General features: G+C 35.9%; 1 protein-coding gene across 2 annotated transcripts in view; it reads right to left on the reverse strand.

The window, feature by feature from the left end:
• Nucleotides 1-23,517, reverse strand: part of ZPBP (zona pellucida binding protein) — a 139,688-nt gene that overhangs the window by 25,218 nt on the left and 90,953 nt on the right. The window lies entirely within an intron of this gene.

Here is a 23,517-nt window from a genome sequence, read left to right on the forward strand (position 1 = left end):
GCCACTGTGAGCACTGGGGAATGTTCATGGACTGTGTAGTACTGAGAGATCCAAACACAAAGCACTCGGGAGGTTTTGTTTGTCACGTATGCCACTGAAGAAGAGGTGGATGCAGCCATGAATGCAAGGTCACACAAGGTGAATGGAAGAGTAGTGGAACCAAAGTGAGCTGTCTCAAGAGAACATCTGCAAAGACCTGGTGCCTATGTAACTGTGAAGAAGATTTTTGTTGATGGCATTACAGAAGACACCGAAGAACATCACCTAAGAGATTCGGAAAAGTATGGGAAAATTGAAGTGATTGAAATCATGATTAAGACAGTGGCCAGAGAGGCCTTGCTTTTGTAATATTTGATAACCATGACTCCCTAGACAAGATTATCATTCAGAAATACCCTACTGTGAAGGCCACAACTGTGAAGTAAGAAAAGCCCTATCTAAGTGAAAGATGACTAGTGCTGCATCCAGCCAAAGAGGTCGATGTGGGTCTGGAAACTTCGGTGGTAGTTACGGAGGAACTTCAGTAAGTGAGATGGCTTTGGTGGCAGTCAAGGTGGTGGTGGATATGGAACCAGTGGGGATGGTTATCATGGACATGGTAATGATGGAAGCTATTCTGGAGGCGAGGAAGGCTACAATGATTCTATCAACTACAACAATCAATCCTCTCATTTTGGACCCAAGAAACAATGGAAATTTTGGAGGCAGAAGCTCTAGCCCCTAAGGTGGTAGAGGCCAATGTTCTGACAAACCACCACACAACAAAGGTGGCTGTGGTGGTTCCAGCAGAAACAGGAGCTATGACAGTGGCAGAAGATTTTAATTAATGCGAGGAAAGAAAGCTGAGCAGGAGAGGAGAGCCAGAGAAGTGACAGGAGAGCTACAGGTTACAAGAGATTTATGAACTCAGCCAAGCACACTGGTGACAGGTTCTAGCTGCCACAAAGACATGTTTTAGACAATACTCACATACATGGACAAAAACTCGAGGACTGTATTTGTGATGAACTGTATAACAGGTTAGTTTAGTTTCTATTCTATGGAGAGTGTAAAGCATTCCAACGATGGGTTTTAATGTGGATTTCTTTTTTTTTTGCACCCATGCTACTGATTGCTAAATTTAAGTCTGATCATGATGCTGAATGAATGTGTCTTTGTAAAAATGTAGCTTAAACTCAGTCTACTCTGAAGCCATTCTGGTAAACTACCCCAACAATGTGAAGTTAGAATTCCTTCAAGATAATTCCAGGTTGCATTCGAAATTTATATACAACCTGCCTGGGCACAGAGGCCACGTCTCCAGAAACACTGATATAGTTGAACTGACAACAGTAAGTTAGTTGTGACCTGGAGTTCACCATTAAAAGATCACTCAAGCAAAGTCAAAGAGTTTATTTGGTTATTAATATGATTGCTGGCATATCCTATATAACATATCTAAATTGTATTATCAGATAAAATTATAAATGGGAATAAAGCCTGTGTATCATACAGTATCATGTGCAATCAATACATGATTTAATATCCTCTTCAAAAAAAAATTAGCTGCACTCTTGGGATGCCTGGGGGGCTCAGTCAGTTAAGCGTCTGCCTTTGGCTCGGGTCATGATCCTAGGGTTCTGGGATCGAGTCCCACATCGGGCTCCTTGCTCAGCAGGAAGCCTGCTTCTCCCTCCGCCTACTATTTCCCCTGTTTGTGCTCGCTTGCTCTCTCTCACTCTCTCTCTGATAAATAAAATCTTTGGAAAAAAATAATAAAACACTTCAGAATTCTCCTTTAAAAAAATTAACTGCACTCTTATATGCTAACTGGAAAATTAAATCATTAAAAACAATTCCATTTACATTCCAAATTATTAAAAACAAGAGCAAAAAACCCTCTACCATCCTTCAGAATAAATCCAAGAAAAATATGCGGACTACAAAACATCCTTGAGACAAATTTAAAATAATTTACACAGACGACGGATAACCATGTTCACTGTCAGAAGACTATGTGTTTGGGATGACGATTATTATCAATTTTGTCTCTAGAATCAATGCAATCTATTCAAACCACAGCAGGTTTGTTTGTAGAAATTGGCATGCTAATTCTAAACTGTATATGGTAATTCAAAAAGTAGAATAATCAAGGCAATTTTTTAAATGTAGTGTAATAGTTACTATGAAGTTCCAGCAATCAACACTTTGGTATTGCTGAAATAAAAGATATGGATGGATGGAGCAAAATCAAGCCTACACAAGGATAGTCTGCTGAATTTCGACAAGAGGTACCAGGACATTTTAATGGAGAAAGAGAAGTTTTCAACAAATCGTGCTAGATCACCAGGACAGGATATCTGTATGGTAAAAAAAAAAAAAAAAAAAAAAAAAAAAGATCATCAACCCTTACCTTGTACCAAGTAGACAAATTAACTCAAATGAACCACAGACCTAAATGTACAACCCAAAAGTACTAAATGAAAATCACAGGAGAAAATCTTTGTGATCTTAGAATATGCAAAGGTTTATTAGAACACAAAAACACATGAACCACAGGATAAAAAATTAGTAAATTGGACTTCAGTGTTTTTGTCTGAAAACAAAAAAGTAGGCCACAGTCTGGGAGAATACATTCAAGCACATACAGGTTCCCCTCACTACCTGAAAGCACAGCATTCCTAGGAAACATATTGGAAGCTGAAATGGTACAAAGCAAAGAAGCAACCACCACTTCATAGAAGTGGAAATCCTCTCGGATTTTCTTTAATGAAAACTAAGGTAGGTCTTTCATAAAAGTAAAGTGGCATGAAGTGAAACTTCAGATAGTGGGGAAAACCTGTATATTGGAAAGTGACTTTTGTCTATACTATATTAAGAACTCTTACAACTCAGTAAGACAAAGAACCACTTAAAAAATGGGAAAGATATTTAAACATATATTGTGCAAATGAAATACCAATATCCAATAGGAACTTGAAAATATCTTTTTAAAAGGAAATTTAAAATTAAAACCACAATGAGATATCACTACACACACACACACACACTGAAAGTGCTGAAATTAAAAAAGAGTGACCATACTATGCTTTGGAAAGGATTCAGAATAACTATAACTCCCCAACTTTGCTGGTAGAACATGAAATTGTACAGCCTTAAGAAAATAATTTGGCTTTTTTTTTTTTTTTTTATAAAGTTAAACATACACTTACCGTATGACCCAGCAATCGCAGTCATAGGTATTTTCCCAGGAGAACTGAAAACATATGTCCACACAAAGACTTGTACAGGAATGTTCATAGCAGCTTTATTTGTAATGGCCTAAAACTGGAAACAACCCAAATGTCCATCATCAGGTGAATGGATAAACAAAATGTGGTATATCCATACAACGGAATACTACTCAGCAATAAAGAACAAACTATTAATACATACAATAACACTGGTGAATCTCAAAATCATTCTGCTGAGTGAAAGTATTCAAACATTATATACTGCATGACTCCACTTATAGAAAGTTATAAAAATGCATGACACAAGGTATATCAGTACTTGTTTGGGAATGAATGTGGAAGTACTATCAATTACAAAAGGGCATAAGCAAAATTCAGCATTGTGGCAAAGATCATTTTCTTGATTGTAGTGATAGTTTCATGGATATATGCATGTCCAAGTCATTAAACTGTATAATTTTAAAATGAGAAGTTAATCATAAATCAATGTTGAGCCCAAACAAAGCAAATTACAGAAGTTAAGGAAGACAATGTGTATTCATGCAAACCAATACTGTCATTATTGATTACTGCAATAAAAAAGTTAAAAGTCAAACATCCTGACTTGGGAATACCAAATTCTGATAACAGATATATCTGAGCCAAAAGGAAAGACAACGGACTGTGGAGGCCTAATTTATAGGAGGTTTCAGCTGTTTTGTATTTAAATTGCTTTAAATCTTACAATATGAAGTGACAATATAAAATGTTTTGAATAGATGACATACTTGTTTATTTGCTGGAATGATATATGTACATACTTCTTTACAATATCATTTTCTGTATTTCTAAATGTTTGAAATATACCATTATAAAAAAGAGATTTGTTTCCAAACAGCCATAATAAATCTCTGCCACACACACACACACCTTCCACCCAAAAGCAAAACCAAACAAAAATAAATGTGTGGGTACAGATAGCGTCAATGAAGAATTAAACACGAGAAAATTATATAAATTTTACCCAAACTATTCAGAGAAAGCAAGAAGAGGGAATGATTGTGATTCAGTTTTTAAACAGCAGTGCCCTAATGCTAAAATTTTATAAATATTTACAAAAGTAGACTGAAGTCTCTCGTGATTATAGATAGAAAAATCCGTAACTGTTAGCATATAAAGCCCAGTGATACAGAGAAGTTATAAATGATCACCTGTAGTTTACATTAGCTTTTGCAAGGTCAGTTCGACCTCTGTGTATCCATCAATGCATCATAAAATATAACAGATAAAAATATATAGGATTATCTCAACAGTGTGTAAAAAACATGACAAAACTCAATCTCATTCATAATCAAAAATAAAAATAAATAGGGAATAGAAGACAATCTCCTTCATCAATCAATGGCACCTCTGAAAAGCCTCCAACTAGTATCATACCTAATTGGGAAAGCCTATGGGTCGTGACAAGGGGAAGAGGAAAAAGATGCCAACTCCCACCACTTCTGTTGAGCCCTTTTCTGAACGTGCCAGCCAGACCAATGAGGCAATAAAAACAAAGGGGATGGAAACTAATCTAAAAAGTGAGACTGTCTTTATTCTTATGTGACACGATTAAGTATGAAAAAAAATCCTAAAAATAAAAAACTCAGCACAGTAACTGTGTTTATCAAGGCCACATTAGACAAAGTTAGTATTTCTAGAAGAAAATAGGAAAAATGCTTTATGAATTTGGGGTAAGCAGAAATTTCCTATTTAACACAATTTAACACAATATCTTTGGGCCATTAAGAAAAAAAATTGAGAAACTTAGTTTTATCAAAATTAGAACTTCTGATACTTGAAAGATACCATTCAGAAAGTTGACAGAGAATATACATGGACTTATTTCCAGAAAATATAAATAAACCTTTATAAGTCAATGTTTAGAAGAAAAATAACCTGATAAAAGGGAAGAGGAAAATATCTGAACAACAATTCACAAAAGAATATGTATGAGTGCTCACAGAGAACATAAGAAGATGCTGGGTACCGTTAGTTGTATGGTAACTGTAAAGTATACTACAAATGAAATAGTACTATACTCCGATTGAGATGGTTAAAATGTGAAAAATGGACAATATCAAGACTGCAAGAATGTGAAACAAGTAGAAATCTCATACATTGCTGGTGGGTGTGAAAATCATCCAACCAAAACTCTATAAACCTTGGGAGTTTCTTAACAGGTTACACATACCTTACCATATTACCCTACACCTTAACGCTCATGTAATTTTACCCAAGAGAAAAATATGTAACTCCACACAAAAACTCACACAGAAATGTTCATACGAGCTTTATTCACAATAGCCAAAACTAGAAACAACCCAAATGCCTATGAAGAGTTGAATGTATGAGTAGTTACATTTATGAAGTAGTTGTGAGTGATAATGAAGTGGCGTAAGGGAACAATCAGGGAAATAGAAATTTCTTTATTTTCATAGTGGTATTGGTTAAATCATGAATAGACATGTCAGAACTCACTGAACTGTGCAATTTAAATGTTTACACTAAAATTAAAATGTGTGCATTTATGACACCTTAATAAAGTTGATTAAAAAATATTTTCCTGAGGTGCCCAAGCGGCTCCGTTTGTTAAGTGTCTGACTCTTGATTTGGGCTCAAGTCATGATCTCAGGGTTGTGAGATCGTGTCCTGCATCAGTCCCCACGCTGGGCGTGGAGCCTGCTTGAGATTCTCTCTCTCCCTCTACCCCTCCCACCTGCTCGTGAACTCTCTCTCTCTCAAATATATATATATATTCCCCACAAATAAAGCTCCCAGCCCAAATAGTTTCATTGGTGAATTCTATGAAATACTTGAGGAAAAAATACTATTATTACATATACATACATGAACATATGTATCATATATACACACATTTATATACATAATACATATGTATCATATATATGTATATATATATATATATGATTTTTCAGAATACATAGAAAGAACATTGCCAATTTGTTTTTAATGGCTGGCATATTCATGACTGCTAAAACTGAGAAAGAAATTATAATAAGATACATAATATAAATCATACAATTCCTTAAAATATTAGCACATTAAATCCAACAATATGTAATGATGAAGTGGAGTTTGCCCAAGGAATGTAAAGTTCAATAAATATTTTTAAAGATTAAATATAATTGTTTTATTTTAATGCAGAAAAGCAGTTGACAAAATCCAATTCTCATCCATAATAACTCATAAACTAAGAATAAATAGGAATTTCTTAATCTGATAAAGGACATGTAAAAAACAAACCATACAGCTAGCATTATACTTCAAGGTGAAATGCTGCATATTTTCTTTCTAAGATTAGAAACAAGATAAGTATATTTACTCTCATAATTTATATTAAATATTTACTCAAGGCCCCTGCAACAGGAAAGAAGAAACAGGGGGTACAAAGATCGACAGGCATAAGTAATACTTTATTTGCTAACCCATATGATTGTTTACATAGCAAATCAGAGGGGTCTATAAATTATCCGCTATAAATAAGTTTAGTAGGTCATAGGAAATAAATCCTACATACAAAATAAATTTGTTTTTTAACAAACAATTGAAAATTAAATTAAAAAATCCAATTTAAAAGAGAGTAAAAAATGTGTAAGGCATTCTCACCAAAAATGACAAAATACTGATGAGAAATTTAAGAAGCCCTAAAGAAACAGATACCTCCACACTGGTTTTCATAATAGCTATAACAGTGCACATTCCTGCCAAGAGTACACAAGAGTCTCTTTTTTCCACATCTTCACCAACACTTGCTATCTCTTGTATTCTTGTCTTATTGATAATAACGTGATGATATCTCATTGTGGTTTTGATTTTCATTTCCCTGGTGATTAGTGATTTTGAGTACCTTTCCATATACCTGTTGGCCATCGGCATGTCTTCTGGAGAAATGTCTATTCAGGTCATTTGCCTGTTTTTTAATTGGATTACTTGTTTTTATGCTATTGAGTTGTAGGAGTTCCTTATATATTTGGGGGATTAAGCCCTTATCAGATACATGGTTTGCAAATATTTAGTCAAAATATGGAAACAACCTAAATGCCCATCCACGAATAAAAGAATAAAGAAAATGTGATTTATATATACAATGGAATATTATCCAGCCTTAACAAAGAAGGAAATTCTGCCACTCATGTCAACGTGGATGAACCTGGAAGACATTATGCTAAGTGAAATAAAGCAGACACAGCAAGACAAATACTGCATGATTTCACTTACATGCAGAATCTAAAATAGTCAAACTCAAAGGAGCAGACGGTAGAATGGTGGTTGCCAGGGGCTGGTAGGAGGGAGAAATGATGACATATTATAGTTTCAGTTATGCAGGATGAATTAATTTCTAGAGATCAAAATACAGCAACGTAACTATAATTAATAATATTGAATTGCATACTTGAAATTTACTGAAGGGATAGATAGTAAGTGATCTCACACACACACAAATGGTACCTGTGTGAGATAATGGGAGGTGCTGGATATGTTAATTAGCTTGACTGTGGCAATTATTTCACAGTGTACACATATATTAAAACATCAAGTTGTATGTCTTATATACAATTTTGTCATTTATACCACAATAATGATGAAAAAATAAAATAGCTCATGAATACAAAGCCACATTCTCTCCAAGTCATAATTCTATCAGGCTTACTAAAAATAGAAATTGGCCACGCTGATTCTAAAATGTATATGGAGGGACGCCTGGGTGGCTCAGTCAGTTAAGCGGCTGCCTTCATCTCAGGTCATGATCCCAGGGCCCTGGGATCGAGTCCCGCATCGGGCTCCCTGCTCAGCAGAGAGCCTGCTTCTCCCTCTCCCTCTGCCTGCCACTCTGCCTACTTGTGCTATCTCTCTGTCAAATAAAGAAATTTAAAAAAATCTTTAAAAAAAATAAAAATAAAAATAAAATAAAGTGTATATGGAAATACAAAGGACTTTTCCAAAGGTGGCAAACACAATATATCCCATCCTAAACATTCTTAAATTGCGACCTCATTGAGCACTAGAGTCTGTGTCACCTCCCTTTGAACTTGAGTAGACCTTTGTGAGTATGGCAAAAGTGACACAAGGTGACTTCTGAGGCTAGTCATAAAACACACAGCTTTCCATTGTCTTTGTAGGACATGAGCTTTTAGATTCCATTGCCATACTATGAAGTAAGAGTCCCCAGTGCTAATGTAGAGCTGGTTTTAGTGCATATTACCATGAGTCAGTATGGAAACCCTCATGAATGATAGGCATATGGCCAGAGTCAAGAGAAAATTGTTACTATAGCAGGGAATAATTAGCCTAGACTGAACTCTGGTTCAGCCTCATAAACCTTAAAAGCAAGATCAGAAATGGTCAGTTTCCAAACAACTTATCTGTGTGTGCCAGAACAAAATTCACTAATAAAAAAACCCCACAGAAATACAAAAGTATTCAACAAGCAACAAGACATGCATAATGTCTGGCGTTCAGTGAAAAATCAACTATATGAGAGGCAAGAAAATATGACTCATAATAAAAACAAAAATAAGTTAATTGCCATCTCCTCTGAACAACCATGTGAGAACCAGTAGAAAACAACATTAGAACAATTAATATAACAATATTCCAAGAAGTTCAAAACTTAATACATGGAAGATTAAAAAGCGTTTAAGTTATCTGGAGGTTAAAACCAAGATGTGTGGATGGGTTAGCCTGGTGATGGGTATTAAAGAGGGCACGTTTCATGGACCACTGGGCGTTATATGCAAACAATGAATCATGGAACACTACATCAAAAACTAATAATGTAATGTACAGTGATTAACATAACATAATAAAAAAAAAAACCAAAAACAAGATGTGTGAGATGAAAAGTACACGGGGTAAGCTTAATGGTCTCTGCAACTCTGCCAAAGAAAATATGAGTAAGTGTGAAGAGATGACAATAGGAACTCCAAAATAAAACACACAGAAAACTTCCTCTATGAAGAGATCAACAAAAAGCTGTGAGAACTTTAGCCATCAGGAAATGACAGATGTTGGCGAGGATGCAGAGAAAGGGGACCCCTTTTACTCCATTGGTGGGAATGAAACCTGGTGCAGCCACTCTGGAGAACAGTTAGGAGGTTCCTCAAGAAGTTAAAAATAGAGCTACCCTATGACCCAGCAATTGCACTATTAGGTATTTACCCCAAAGATACAAATGAAGTGATCCAAAAGGGGTACCTGCACCCCGATGTTCATAGCAGCAATGTCCACAATAGCCAAACTGTGGAAAGAACTCAACTGTCCACTGGCGGATGAACAGATAAAGAAGATGTGGTACACACACACACACACACACACACAGGAATATTACTCAGCCATCAAAAAGAATGAAATCTTACCATTTGCAATGACATGGATGGAACTGGAGGGTATTATGCTAAGTGAAATAAGTCAGTCAGAGAAAGACAATTATCATATGGTTTCATTCCTATGTGGAATTTAAAAAACAAAACAGAGGATTATAGGGGAAGGGGGAGAATAAAATAAGACAAAATCAGAGAGGGAGACAAACCATAAGAGACTCTTAAACTCTAGGAAACAAACTGAGGATTGCTGAAGGGGAGGTTGGTGGGGGGATGTGGTAACTGGGTAATGGACATTAAGGAGGGCACGTGCTGTAATGAGCACTGGGTGTTATATGCAATTGATGAATAACTGAACTCTATATCTGAAACTAATGGTATGCTATATGTTAATTATTTGAATTCAAATAAAATAAGATAAAAAAAGCTGTGAGAAAATATCAGTCAAGCTCACAGGCTTTTAACTGGAATCTCTAAAGGAGAAGGGGTTAATAAAAACTATTTGAATAAATGAAGCAGAACAATTTTCTGAATTTGAAGAGCACCGAGTGTCCACAGATCCAACAACCTCAAAGCCCGACTCCAAGCACAAGAATCACGAAGAAAACTGCACCGAGGTCCATGACATGTATGTTCCTCACAAGCAAGGATAAAGAGAAACTCTTTAAAGGATCCTCAGAAAAACAGAGATGACAGCAGACTTCCCATTGGAAGCAATTCAAGTTAGAACACAAGGGGCAACACTGGAAAATGTATAAAGAACAGAAAAACTGTCAACCTAGAGTTCCATATTCAGTAAACGAAATAGCTCAAATGAAGAAAAAGAAAGATTTGTTTCGGAAATTAAGAAGATGAAGTGTTTTCAGTAGCAGAGTCACACCAGAATAAATAAATAAAATCCTTCAGGTCACTGTTAAACAACTGCAGATAGACGTGGGTCTACCCAAAGAATGAACACCACTAGAAATGGTAATTACATGGATAAATACATGAGATTTTCTTATTATTTACATCCCCATAGAAGATAATCAGCTAATAAAAATAATAACAATGTGGTGTGAGATTTGTGATATACATAGAACTAAAGTGGATGTTGGGGCCCAGTCAGTTAAGCATCCAACTCTTGATTTTGGCTCAGGTCACGATCTCAGGGTCAGGAGATCGAACCTGCATCAGGCCCCATGCTCAGCAGGGCGTCTGCTTAGGAATCTCTCTCTCTCCCTCTCCCTCTGCCCTGCCCTGTACACTGGTGCACGCGTGCTTTCTCTCTCTCTCACACGCGCACACACACGCACTCTCTAAAATAAATAAATAAATCTATTAAAAAAAAAAAAAAACACCCAAAATGGATGTCAAGAGTAGCACAAAGGTCAAGAGAAGAGAAATGGAATTATACTATGTGAGATGGTTACAGTTTATGTGAAATGGTATAGTAATAAAGGTATACTGCAATAAATTAATGATATACATTACAAGCCTAAGCAACCTCTAAAATAAAAACACATAGACCTGTACTTAATGAGTAAACAGCAAGATTAATGCAATCATAAACGATGTTCAATTGATTTAATCAAACGAAGAAAAATAGAAAAAAAAAAGGAAAAATAAGATGGGAAAGAGAAAACACTGAGATGATACCCTTAAACCTAACAATATCTATTGTCACATTAAATTGGGTTTAAAGATCCCAAATAAAAGGTAGATATTGTCAAATTAGATGTTTTTCTATGTTGCCTAAATAAATACATCTTAATTACAGAGACAAATTTAAAGTAAGGAAATAGTAAATGATATAGCACAGCATGTGTACTGGTCAGTTTATGTGTCAACTTGGCTAAGTACTACTTGCTAGTTATTCAGTCAAATGCTCATCTCCACATTGCTGTTAAGGTACTGTGTAGATGTGGTTAACATTTACAGTCAGTTGACTTTACTGAAGGTGATACCCTGGTGGGACTGATCTACTCAGTTAAAAGGCCTAGGAGCAGAACTGAGGCTCCCCTTTCCAGCGGGCCCGCCCTGTGGACTTTGAAATTGTTTAGCTAGCTATCAAAATCACATAAGCCAATTTCTTACATAAATCTCTAAATATGTAATATATATCTTACTGATTTATTCTCTGGTGGAAACTTAACTGATAAACCATATTAACACTAATTAAAAGAAATCTTTATTACTTATTTGGCAATGTTAACATTAGGCAAACTACTAGTCAGAGGAAAGACCATTATAAGGAATTATTTTATAATGATAAGGTTGTTAACATAAACAGGAGGATATAATACCCTTAACCATTTATGCACCAAATAGCAGAACTTCAAAAGAAGTGAAAAAAAAACACTGAGGGAACTATAAAAAGAAATACATAATTCAATCACTTTAGTAAGAAAGGTAAATACTCCTCTCTAAATAATTAATAAAAAAATAGAAAATCAGTAAGGATATAGGAAATTCAAATAACATCAACAACCAAACTGATGTATTTGCTATTTAAAGAAGAACATTCTACCCAATGAGGGAAAAATACATATTTTTTTTTAAGATTTGATTTATTTATTTGACAGAGACAGAGAGAGAGAGAATGAGCAGGGGGAGAGGAAGAAGCAGACTCTCTGCTGAGCCCAATGCACGGCTCAATCCCAGGACCCTGAGATCATGACCTCAGCCGAAGGCAGATGCTTAACCAGTTGAGCCACCACGGCATCCCATCTCATCATGTACACGAGATCCTACATATGACTATCAGCTAATTTCTCAGCAGAAATCTCTTAGGCCAGAAGAAAGTGGCATGATATACTTAAAGAGCTGCAAGAAAAAAAAATGTCACCTGAAAATGCTATATCTGGTAATAATGCCCTTCAAAAATGAGGCAGAAATTAAGCTATTCTCAGATAAAGAAAAGCTACGGGAGTTCATTACCACTACACCTGCCCTAAAGGAAATGTTAAAGGGAGTCCTGCTGGTAGAAATGAAAGAATGCTAGATAGTAACTCAAAGCCAGGTGACCATTCAAGATCTTTGGTAAAGGTAAATACATAAGGAGTATAAACGTGGGTATTATTACTATTTTGATTTGTAATCACTTTTTTATTTTCCAAAGGATTTAGGAGACAAATGCATAAAAATAATTATAATCTCTGTTTTGGGGCACACAATTTGGGACACAAATAATTCAAGCGGGGTGTAGAGCTTTTAAATTTAAGTTGGTATCAGTTAAAATTAGACTGTTATAAACGTTAGGTTGTCATATGTCATCCCTATTGTAACCACAGAGAAAACAGCTTTGCTATACATACAAAGGAAATAAGGGAATCAAAAAGTGTCACTACAATAAATCAACTAAACAGAAAAGAAGGTATGAATGGAAGATATAAGGAACAAAAAAGTTTTAAGAAATACAGAAAGCAAATCTTAAAAAAACTGAAGTCCTTCCTTATAAGTAATAACTTTAAATGTAAGTGGATTAACCTCTTTAATCAAAAGATAGATACCGACAGAGTAGATAATAAAAAATGATGTGACTTCAATGTTATCCATGAGAGACCCAAATGGACCTAAGATGCAGACAGGCTCAAAGTGAAAAAAACAGAAAAAGTTACAATGTGCAAATAATAACCAAAAGAGAGTTGGGGTGGATATCCTAGTATCAGACAAGATGGACTTTCAGACAAAAACTGTTACAAAATAAAAGGATGGGACATTACATATTGATGAAAAACAATTCAGTTCATCATGAAGATACAACAATTATAAACATATATGCACTGCACCTAACAAGAGTTCCAAAATATATAAAGCAAAATGACAGAATTGAAGGGAAAAAGAGTTATACAAAATAGTGACTTGAAAACCCCACTTTTAATAGTAACTAAACAAAACATCAATACAGGGCTTGAACAAAACTATAAACCAACAGGACTTAAGAGACATACACAGAAGCCTGCACCAGAATAGCTAAATACACATTTTAATCAATTGCACATAGGACATTCTCCAGGACAGACCATATGTTGGGTAACAAAAAGTCTTAATACATTTTAAAAGATTGAAATCAATGAAGTATCTTTTCTGGTCCCAACAGAATAAAGCTAGAAATGAGTAAATTAAGAACACTGGAAAATTCACAAATACCTGAAAATCAAATAATATATTATTAAAATGTATCGATTAATAAACACAAAGGAAATAAATACCATGAGACAAATAAAAATGAAAACACAATATACCAAAACTTATGGGATGCAGGAAAATACGGGCTAAGAGTATTACTTATAACCCCTAACACATACAACGAAAAAGAAGCAGGATCTCAAATTAATAAACTAGCTTAAGGAACTAGGAAAAGTGGAACAAAACTGAGCACAAAGTCAGCAGAACGAAGGAAATAATAAAGCTTAAAGGTGAGGTTAATACATATACACATATTACACATTATACAGTAGAGAAAAATCAAAAAAAAGATCCCCCAAATTGACCACTTCAGGTAGACTAAGATTGAATGAGAGAAGACTCAAAACACTAAAATCACAATATTAGTGAATGTAGGAACATTACTACTGATTTTACACATTATACAAATCATATTATGAATAATATTACAGCAACAAACTGAATAACCTAGATGAAATGGGCAAATTTCTAGAAACACATAATCCACTAAAAATGACACATGAAGAATTAAAAAATCCAAATAGACCTATAACTGGTAAAACAGTGGATCAAAAACCTGCCCCTAAAGAATAGCCTAGGATCAGATGGCTTCACTGGTGAATTCTACCAAAGTCTAAACAAGAAGTAACACAAATTCTTTTTTCAAACTCATCCAAAGTTTGCAGATGAGGGAAGACCTCCTAACTAATTCTATAAGGCTAGCATTACCCTGATATCAAAGCCAGACAAAGACACTACAAGAAAAATACAGTCCAATATCCCTTATGAGTACAGATGCAAAAGTTCTCAACAAAATACAAGGAACCAAACTCAGCAACATATTAAAGGACTATGCACCATGACCAAGTGGGTTTTATTCCCAGAATGCAAGAATGATTCAATATATGAAAACTTAATGTAATACACCAAATTAACAGAATAAAGGGAGGAAAAAACCCAACACATGCTCATCTCAACAGATACAGAAAAGAATATTTTCCCAATGTCAACATTCATTCATGACAAAAATAATCAACTATGAATGGAAGAAAAGTTCCTAAAACATGTTGAAGGCCATACATGAAAGACTCACGGCTAACATCATATTCAACAATGAAAGACTGAAGCTTCCCCCCGCCCCAGATCAAAATCAACACAGAAATCCACATTTGCCATTAATACTCAACATACTGGAAGTTCTAGACACAGTAATCTGGTAAGAAAAAGAAATAAAAGGAATCCAATTGAAAGTGAAGAATAAAATTATTTCTGTTCACAGATATGATCTTATGACTCTGAAAAAAAAACCCCTATGAATCCAATAAACAAATTCAGCAAAGTTGCACCATATTAAGTCAATATACTCAGTCACATTTCTAAAATCAGCAATGAACAATTCAAGAGGAAATTTTAAAAATCATTTACAATAGTATCAGAAAGAATAAAATATTCAGAAATAAATTTAAGCAAGGAGGTAGAAGACCTGTACAATGACAACTACACAACATTGATGAAAATAATTAAAGAAGACATAAATAATTGGAAAGACACCTGTATTAATTGGACTAGATGACTTAATATCATTAAGGTAAAAATTCTAATACTTGTATTCAAAGCAATCTATAGATTCAATGCAATCCCTATCAGATAAAATTCCAATTGTGTGGTTTTTTTCAGAACAAAACAAAACAAAACAAACACCATCCTAAAATCCATATAGAAACTCAAGTATCTACAAGCAACTAGAAAGTCTTGAAAAAGAAAGAGGAAATTGGAGGAATCACACTTCCTGATTTCAAAACTTATTACAAAGTTGGGGCATTTAGGTGGCTCATTTGGTTAAGTGTCCGACTCTTGATTTAGGTTCGGGTCATGATCTCCGAGTCGTGGGATGCAGGCCCGTGTTGGGCTCCACACTGAGATCTGTGCTGTGGGTAGAGCCTGCTTGGGAGTCTCTCCCTTAGCCCCTCCCCTGCTCTCTTTAAAAAAACAAAAACAAACAAATACCTTATTACAAAGCTACAGTTATCAAAACAGTGTGGCATAAACACAGACATACAGACCAATGGAACAGAAGAGAAATCCCAGAAACAAACCTTCCCATACACGGTCAACTGATGTTTAACAAGAAAGCCAAGACCACTCCATGGGTAAAGTACAGTTTTTTTAAACAAATGATTCTGGGAAACTGAATATCCACATGCAAGTGAGTGAAGCTGGACCCTCACCTTACACCATCTACAAAATCAATTCCCAGAGGCCCCACCACCACACTGGGGATTAGGTTTCAGCCTCTGAATTTTGCGGGGGGGGGATACAAACATTCAGTCTACAGCAATAAGTTTGGTGAACAGTATCCCGAAAAGCTCTGTATATTTTTCTAACTTTTCTGAAGTCTACTATTACATCAAAATAAAAAGTTCTAAAACTATCAAGCACCTAGATATAAACAGAAGTAAAATATTTATAAGACCTCTGAGAACAATTATAATTGGGACACATTTAAATAAAGATGTAAAGGAAGACTTTTTTATATGAAGATGCACAAACACATATCCATAAGCACACAGGCATGCACACACGCACATTAATTAACTGGAAGATACAATATTGGTAGTGTGGCCACTCTCCCAAACAGATTTACAGGTTCAGTGAAGTCACAATCGAAATCCAATAGTCATTTTTGTAGAACTTGACAAAGTGACTGAAAAATTTAAGTGGAGAGGCAATGGCCTCATAATGCGCAAGTACGTGCCTTATCAGAAATCAAAACTCTTGAAGTTACACTAATTGGTGAAGAGATAGATCAGTATTACAATGAAAAAAGAGAGTGCTCAGAAACATATCTACCTATACAAATACAAGTGAGCACTGAGTAAAGCATGAACTTTTCAATGAATGGGCCTGAGAAGCTAGGCATTCTATATGAAACAAAACCAGACTGCAACTTTACATAATACAAAACAATTCAACAGAGAGAAGCCATACCACCTACTCTTGCTTAAATATGAGTCACACTTCATTCCTTCCGTCCTCCTCAAGCTTTTACAACACATGAATAATTTTTTTTTTCTTGTGCCTCTTAAACATGCTAAATCTACCCATGTTCTCTATGGCCATGGCCAGTAGTGAGTTATTAAGCATGCTATGCTAAGTCTGGCCTTTGTATGAGTTTTCTCTCTGCCAGGAAAACTCAGTTCACAGATCTCTGCATGACCTGCTTCTTACCACACAGGGCTCAACTCAAGAGTCACTTTTTTTTTTTTTAATTTTTTTATTCTTATATTATCCCCATACAGTACATCATTAGTTTTAGATGTAGTGTTCCATGATTCATTGTTTGTGCATAACACCCAGTGCTCCATACAGAATGTGCCCACCTCAATACCCACCACCAGGCTAACCCATCCTCCCACCCCCCTCCCCTCTAGAACCCTCAGTTTGTTTCTCAGAGTCCATAGTCTCTCCTGGTTCGTCTCCCCCTCCATTTCCCCCCCTTCATTTTTCCCTTCCTGCTATCTTCTTTTATTTTGACATATAATGTATTATTTGTTTCAGAGGTACAGGTCTGTGATTCAACAGTCTTGCACAATTCACAGCACTTACCAGAGCACATACCCTCCCCAGTGTCTATCACCCAGTCACCCCATCCCTCCCACCCCCCCCACTCTAGCAACCCTCAGTTTGTTTCCTGCGATTAAGAATTCCTCATATCAGTGAGGTCATATGATACGTGTCTTTCTCTGATTGACTTATTTCGCTCAACATAATACCCTCCAGTTCCATCCACGTCGTTGCAGGATGTGAGGGCGATCTGGCTGCGACATCTGTCACCCCACTGATCGCCAGGGTTGATCCTGGCTGGCTAGGCGGGTGTCCCCTTCCTCCCTCACCACTCCATGTGCGTCCCTCCCGAAGCTGCGCGCTCGGTCGAAGAGGACGACCTTCCCCGATAGAGGAGGACCGTTCTTCGGTCAAGGGTATAGCAGTAGCTGCGCTCCCCTGCTAGAACCTCCAAACAAGCTCTCAAGAGTCACTTTTTGAGTGAAGTCTTCCTTGAAATCCAATTAATGTAGGCTTTTAGTCCTCCGTCCAAACCCTATTTATTCTCCCTGATGGTCAGTCTCATTTGAACCCACAGCCTGGTGCATTTCCCACCCTTCTCTGCCCTGTTCTAGGTCTCTTAGAACTGACATCAACAGTCTCCATCACATGGGTCCCTTCCCTTTGTGTCTGGCCAAAGAGAGGCTCCATTAGAGGACCGCAGGGCAGGGCATCTGCTGCCCTCTTGCTCACTGCGGGTTCTCTGGAGTTACTGCCTCGTCATATGCCCACAGCCCGCACTGGGCAGCCCGTCTCCTGCGCCGGCCCTTGTAAGCTCCTGCATCTTCTCGTCCTTCCAGCCTGGGGATGGAAAAGGCTTCACAGTGTCGCAGTCCCGGGCGCCTCAGCGTACCTCACTGGCCCCCTTCACCCGGCCCAAACCTCTGACAATGGCACGTTCATTAAATGCTATTCAAAATACTAGCAAGTAGGCCTCTGTTTTCCGTTTGGACCTGACTGATACACTAGAGCATATCACATCACCTTGCTGAAAATTTTTACTGTGCCTATCACCACGTGCAATGATTTTATTCACTCCTCTGAGTTGTTTGACCTGATAAAGTTAAACAACAGAGAAGCAACTTTTTAGGTCAATCATCAACGTATCCCTAGGGCTTTGCACTTAGTAATAAGTACCATATATATTTCTGGATTCTAACACATTTCTGGTTGGATAAAACATAAAATGATGCCATTATTGTAATAAAGGTATTTATGAGTTGCTGAAAGATAAGTAGGAATTGGCTCATTGAGGGTAGAGCAAGTTATGCTATGAAGCCAGGGTTTTATCACTGAAGGTTTCGAAGTGAAGAAATGAAGGGATTACATGTGGAGTTTAGAAGTACAACTGAGAGCAATGTGAGGTACAGACTGAAGAAGAGAAGAGGGATGGCAGTTAGGAGGAGAACGTAATTGTTCTAGGCACACACACAACATGGAATTCAAAGTAGATGATTATAACAGGAACAGAGACGAGGAAATAAATTTGGGAGAAAGACCCAAAGGAGTGTGTAGGGGGGCAGTGAGGGAGAAAGAAAGAAAGGAAAAGGGACAAAAGCCACGTGGAGTGTTGTCTAGTTCACGAGCCTCGAGTGGGAGGGTGTGAGCCCCCGCAGCATGCAGTGACATGAGGGACCCAGGCCACGTATGGTTTTAAAAGTCTGCTTTTTACTGTTTGGGAAGTGATGCTCAGAGTCCAATACAAGAAGTTCCAATAAGTCTGTAATTACACCTCTACTGTGGGAGAGGTTAAGATAGGGTGACTATTTTAATCTGAAATAAAATAACATACCAAAAAATATCCAAGTCAAACTGCTCGCTTTTTAAAAAGTAGTAGTCACATTTCTGTAAATTTATATAAGGAAATAACAAAATATAAAAGCTGATTAAGTATAATTGTAAATCACCTTTAATATAGTAGTAAAAATAGGAAATAATCTAAAAGGTCAACATAAACAAAATGCTGAAACATAGTTTTTATTGTTAGCTGTTTTAAATAAATAAAACTAGTACGAAGACAGCAGATTAATACAGAAATATGTTTATAACTTAATGGTTAACAGAAAATAAGTCATAATAATTTCATTATTCCCACTAAACCATTACTAATAGCTCTATTAAAATTATAAATTTATGAAGACAAAGATCAAGTGACACTACACAGAAATGGTAAGTTTGAATTATTAAAGAAAAAAAAACCCTTGTAAACTTTTTTTCTTCACAGTGCCTTTAACAATGCTGTTTAAGCTTTAGGGGAAAATTTAATATTTTCACATTTTATTATAAAATATAACCCATGGAGAGAAAAAACAAGACATAAATATACAATATGATGAACATTTGCATAGAAACCTGTCTAGAAACAGTGTAGGCCATAACACAGAAAACTGGCATTCCCCAAAAATTCCTCCCGTGCCCCTCCAATCACACTCCCTTCTGCCCCTCCAGAAGCCAACACTCTTCTGTCGTGTGCTACTCATTTCCTTGGATTGCATTATAGTTTTAGCACTCATGAATAAATCTAACAGAGGTTAGCTATGCCTCAATTAGTGGATTCTGTGGTGGTTCGCTTCTCTCTGAGAAGCTGTGTTTATAAAATGTATCCATACGATTGTGATCCCCACTCATTCATTCTCTGTCATTCCTGTAAAGCATTCCACTGTATGAACAGATCACTGTTTCTTCATGTGCTTTACCATTAATGGACATTTGGGTTGTCTCTGGTTTGGGGCTACTAGGAAATATGCAAAGATGAAATTTCCCTAAGAGTCACCGCACATTTACTGCACGGCCAAGCTGTGTTCCAAAGTGGCTGGATCTCCACTCAGGCAGGCAGGCTGTGGCTGGCTGCTCCCGGGGGGAGCTCTGCACCTTCAACACCTCGTTGGGTCATGACTGTTTGTTTTCTGCCAATTTCACAGTTGTGCAGTAGGATCTCATTCTGTTTTTAATTTCCATTTCTCCGATTACAAAAAGTTTGAACATATTTTCACATATGCACTGATCATCTGGAATTACTCTTCTGTGAAGTACACTTGTTCAAATCTTTTCCCATTTTTAAAAATTGTTTTGGCTTTTTAAAAAAAAGGTTTTTTATAGGTTCTTTATATGTTCTGGGTACTAGTCTTTTGTTGGTTATATCCACTACAAATAATTTTCTCATTCTGTGGATTATCTTTTCTCTCTCTGCATTGTCTTGATAAACAGAAGTACTTAATTTAGCAGAAAAAAATGTCAGTCATTTTTTATTAAGGTTACTGATTTTTGTGTTTTGGGAAATGGTTTTTCTGATCCTAAAGACATGATGATATTTTCCCACATTATATTCTAAAATATTTACAGTTTTTCTTTATGTGTTTATGTCTATAACATATCTGGAGGTGATTTTTTTGACTGGGTCCAATTTCATTGGTTTTTCTATATGGCTTGGCATTCCAGTATTACCTCTCTGACAATATTTGTTTTATGTATTTAAAACCTATGTTATTTATTAAGTATTCACAAATTTAGTAATAATATATAATCTTCTTTCATAGATTTATCCTTTTATCATCATGTAATGCCCTCTGTGTATATGGTGAGACTTCTTGCCTTCAGTTGTGTTTGTCGATATCAGCTTTTTTTAATCATTATTTTTCTTGGTTTTTGGATTTAAAATTAAAACAAAGGTTGAGGGTTTGCATGTCTGAGCAGAATAAATTTCAGAGTCTAAAAGATCTTATTAAAAACAACTCTACCTACCAAACAATTCACTTTCACTGCATAAAGTATAAAGCTACACACGGACTTTATTACTAAAATCACCTCATTAATAAAATCATCTCAAGATGTTTAAATACTCTAACCTGTAACCTAATTATTTCTGACCACTCACAAAGACACTGTATCACTATCAAAGAGCTCCTTGCTTGAGTCTTCCTGGGATTCCCAAAAGTTTGAATGTACAACAGCAAATCTTAAGTATAAAGAAAGCAACAGAAATTAACAATATTGCATAAACTATTACTGAACTATACATTCGATCCTCAACAATCCATGTAGAAGGAAAGTTATCTTATCTAGGCACTGCCTTATCAATGCTACTATTCAAGCACTTCCCTGAGGTGTTACCATACAAACACGAACAGGCAAGCATTTTACCAGCTACTGCCATTCCCAAGCTAACACTCAGGAATCTCTAACTTCCACATGCATCAGAAACACCTAGAAAGCTTGTGACAGATGTAGATATCTGCTTCCCATACCTTGATTTATTTTTGAAAAAAATCTTTGGGTAATTTTGGTACACATCAGAGTTTTAAAACCACTGTTATAATTTTAAGAGGAAGAAAAAGAAGGTGACGTGGGATATTATGTCAAAAACTGTTATTTAACATACAAATGTTTTTTTTTTTTTTGAGGTGATAAGAATAAAATGAAGATGAAAACCAAGAGATGCAGAGTTTTACAGAAATAACAGAAACTACAGAAATTACCAGGAAATCATATTTCAGAATCTGTGTTTTAAAAAAATTCTATCAGAAAACAATATAATACTCTAACTGGTCTTTGGTTTTATATTATCTTCATGATATAATTTATGAAATAATGAGACATCTATAATTCACAATTTAATTAGAATCTTCTTTTTCAGTGCTAAAATGATTGACAAAATCATGCATATAATAAAAGCAATGCTAAATGTGAAATTAGAGAAGTATTTTACAGTGAAAATTAATTTAAAATGCTAAACAAATTAGAAATGAAGAACACAGGTAGAAATGTTAAGTCTCCACTAGTTTATCAGCAAGCAATCTTTACCTGTCATCTACAAGTAAAATTGCATGAGTAAAGTAAGACATCAAAAAGAGAAGAAAACACCCACTGCTCACTTCACGGACTGCTGAGAAAGTAAATAACCTTCTCTCATATAATGAACATTCATGTCCCAATCAATCTCCTTTGTTAAACATAAACTCGTAGTATCTTCGTTCTGGAAATAAGTGGTTTTACGAAGTACCTTGTGTGTTTTATTTGCTTCTTTCTAGTATTCCATTTTATACTCAAATGAAGTTCATTTAATATGTTAATTTTGTCTTGTAACTAGTGTTATATTTTATACTGCCTTCCAATTCAAAGAATGATTTACATGTCTTTTTGAGTGGTATGTGCTCTCTCAAAATTTTGGAGTGATGGCCTTGTGTAATATAGACAAAAACCACCGTATATGATGGTCACATTAGACTGAGTTCTGTTCAAAAAACAAGCTCAGTCTCGCTTCGTTCATCTAACAGACGATAACAGCACAAAGGTAATTCTAAATTATTTACTGTATGATGGCATAAGATGAAATTTAGCAAATTTCTAGTTAATAAGTATATACCGAGCAATGATAATGACCCCATAAAATTCAAAAAATAAATTTATTTCTGTCCTCTACTCAAAGATAGGACTCCTGCTGCCACATTGAAGTTGAGCTATTCCACTTTGCTCTCAGCCCCGCTAAGCCCCGCTAAGCCCACAGCTCTTCTGATAGTACTCCTCTAGCCCAGGTTATGCAAAACTCTCCCAGAAACCTGATGCTCCTTCCAGCCCCAGCTTGGAGAGTAACTGCTACCCCTGCATCTTCAAAGTTCTACCTCAAGTCCAACATCACCTTGAAGGCGATATCTCAAGCACACCCCCTGAGACCCAAGCCATCTGTAACTCCGTTTCCTTAATATCATCTCCTTTTCACTCTCTTTCCTGTGGCTTATCAGACCTCTTGTTCCCTAACTGTTCCATGGATGCATCTCCCCTGTCTCTAAACTCTGTGGGCAGAGGCCATGTTTCTGGGAGAGCAAAATAGGAGGCAGAAAATATTTTTGAGATTTGTAAGTTTCATCACATACTCCCCATGCGGTCTGTTGTCAGGAGTAAAATAACTGCTTAATAACTTCATCAAACAGTACAATGCATAACAAACTGAATGTTACAATTACATGGTAAAATGAGAGAATCTGACAACTGTATTATTATCCAAAATTTTATAAATGCAAAAACATTTTAGTACTAAAATTTTTGTGCTTCTCAGAGATTGAACCCTATTATTTCACTTGAAAGAGGTATGCTTAACTATTTCAAAATTCTTGGAATTAATGATACAAACATTTAAACTTTTTATCTTAGGTCTTTATTAAGTGAAAATATAAATTCATTTAATAGACAGCTAA

This window comes from Mirounga leonina, unplaced genomic scaffold, assembly GCF_011800145.1.
Source record: "Mirounga leonina isolate KUSES-001 unplaced genomic scaffold, KU_Mleo_1.0 Mir_199, whole genome shotgun sequence".
In the NCBI taxonomy this organism is placed as follows: Eukaryota; Metazoa; Chordata; class Mammalia; order Carnivora; family Phocidae; genus Mirounga; species Mirounga leonina.